This window comes from Corylus avellana, chromosome ca9, assembly GCF_901000735.1.
Source record: "Corylus avellana chromosome ca9, CavTom2PMs-1.0".
Classification (NCBI taxonomy): domain Eukaryota; kingdom Viridiplantae; phylum Streptophyta; class Magnoliopsida; order Fagales; family Betulaceae; genus Corylus; species Corylus avellana.
Genome location: NC_081549.1, coordinates 20,281,524 through 20,284,499, shown reverse-complemented (window position 1 = coordinate 20,284,499; position 2,976 = coordinate 20,281,524).

The following is a 2,976-nucleotide window of genomic DNA, read 5'->3' as shown; positions in this document are numbered from 1 at the left end:
TGATTCGATTAAAAAGTGTCTGACAAAAACAGTGAAAAAGAAATGGAGGACGTGGTAGGGACGTGCTTACCTGCGGAAAGGTATAGCACAATGACACGTCCCAATGAAAAAAGAAGCAGATTGCTGAAATCGAAATAGTTTTCCGTACTCGCAGATCTGGCCGTCCATAATAGTTTTATTGGCCGTAAGATCGTTTCGTGTTCACACTCGCTTTTCCACAACGTGATGCATTTAGGAGTCGGACGGGATCGGCATGCTGAGCACGATTTTGCCCCTCGAAGCAGAAAAATGAGAAAAAGCGAAAAAAGAGAAAGAAAAAAGAAGAAAGAAGAAAAAAAAAAAGAAAAAAAGCGGCTTCTCTGTTTCCTTGTGTAAATTAATGTAAAAGAACAAATTGCTTCTGGTTTTCGTGCAATTCCAAAGCTTTGGCCGCCGAAAGAGAGAAACGAATTAAAACGTAATCTTCACATTCGTTGACTATCTGCACAACGTGAGTCTAATCACTGAAAACTCAGTGACTTTGCCACTTAATTAACCTACGAAAACATGTCAAATTTTATAACGTAAATCTGTAAAAAAATTAAAATTAAAAAAAGAAAAGAAAAGAAAACTATAATAGAAACTGTAATATATTATTATTTGTTTCCGAGGTACTTATTCAAGAAAAAGCACAGCATATGATTATAATATGACACTATTTTATGTGTAAAAGTATGAGTGGGAAGTTAGACCAAGCAGCCACCTCGGATTAATTTAGGGTATGTTGGTTAGATTTGTCACGTTTGGGTGGGAATTAAGGAGGACATAAACAGCATAAGTAGCTAAAAGGAGGCGTGCGCCCTTCTTTTTGTCCATAATTTGTGGGTAACAACTACTAACATGTCTATCTGCTGTCGATGCGTTAAAGGAGGAAAATAAAAAATAAATAAAAAATCCAATGGCATGCATTATCGGAGTTGATAATTATGGGAAAAGCATGGTTTGATAATTGATCATTCTTCGAATTATTAATTTAATGTTATTATTGATCTTGACATGTTACTTGTCAACACAAAATAACTTGTTTTGGTTAATTTTATTTATTTTTTTAATGAGTTTATTTGGTTAACTTAAGAGAGTGGTGTTGTGACCTCAATCACAATTGGACTTTCTTTGTTTGTTTGTTTCTATTTTAATAAGTAACCGTGATTGAACGTTGCATCAACAACCCTTATATAGAAATATAGATTGCAATGATCAATCAGTTTCTTCTTATTAGAAAAAACAAAATAAAAATTTCAGTTTCTTCTTACAATTTTTCTCAATAAAAAATAAAAAAAGTATTTGTTAATATGTTTTGACATTATTTTTTGTTTTTTACTTGAAAAATTGTTATAATATGACATGAATATTGAAACCCTTTTTTTTTTGTGTTTTGAAGAAGATAAATTTCCTACAAACAATAATTAAGTTTGTATGAAATTTTTATCATTTTAAGAATGTTTTGTGTTTTAGTTTTTTGTTAATAATTTTTTCAGAGAGTATATTAATTCAGGATTAATAAGAAGAGATGGAATAGTAGGAGTAAAATAAGTAAACTGTATCTATTAAGTTAAATTTCTTCATCATTTGTAGCAAGTTATATGTGGATCCAGATTCCCTCCAATTAGGGAGAAATTATAGATTCTTCAATTGTTAATCGTGGCATTTCATTTTAAATTCAATGGTCTTTAAAATCATTTAAACCTACGAAAAATAAAAGCTAGCATTTAATGTCGAGGTGATACAAAAGTAGCTAGTATTTTATATACCATTGAATTTAAAATGAAGGACCACGATTAACAATTAGAGAATCTTTAATTTCTCTCCAATTAGAGGGGATCTCAATTCGTTATACGGGTGGTTGTATATCACAATTTATGAGGTAAATTAACAATTACTTCATTTTTATAATTTGTAAAATAATTATAAAAAATTGATAAACTATATTTTTCACTTAATTATTTTACAACTTATAAATTAACTACTATATCAATTTCTAAATATTTTTATTAAACAAAAAAACTATAACATTTCCAAAACCACTCTTTCTAACGTAGCTAACAGGAGTTTTTTTAAAAAAAAATTGAACCCTATGATCCAAGTTTTCGATGCGAAAGGAATTGATTTGTTTCACCACCAAATTGATCCACCGTTGACTTACCTTTCTTGATTACGTGGAAAGCCTCTTTAGTGAACATCTTGTACGACACTTGCAAAGGTGTTCTCTAGGGTACAAATTTAATAATCTACCCTCTCATATCCCCATTAATATTAGGTTTAAATTAAGACAAGTGTCAAAAATACTCCGCCATATTACTATTAAGAGAAATGTTATAATGCAATAAAATGATCATTTTTTGCTCATAAAGTGTTAGGTGGCAAGAGATCATAGGCCACATCTATAATTGTTGTGGCCCCACCTATTGATAAGCCTATGACCTCTTAACACCTAGGACTTTTATGGGCTAAAAATAGTTTTTTTTTATTGCACTATAGCATATCTTTACTATTAATATTAGGATATTAAATTAAGAGATTTAAAAATTTAGAAGGTCTTCTCAAAACATATGATAATTTAGAAGTGTAAAGTAAAATTTTTCCTAAATTATATATATGACATCGTATAAAAAAATGGGCATTGTATTTCTATGTAACTCTATAATTAATAAAATGGGCTGCTTTCTTGTCGTGTGTAGAAGGAGTTCACTCATCATCTCTCTTTGTAGGATCGAGTCTTTGATCATCTTGTTTTTTAATTGGTGTTCAGTATAGAAAATTAAAGCCTTTTATAGCATTTGAAATCGTATTCCGCGAGACACGTTTTAAGAATCGTCCACGAAATAAGCCAGGTAGAATAAAAGTTCCCATCCAGCATCTACGTTGAGGCCTCGTTTGAACTCCCAATTACGGGTGATACGTTGGATAGACTCTATCTTAAAGATCTGGTAAATCCCC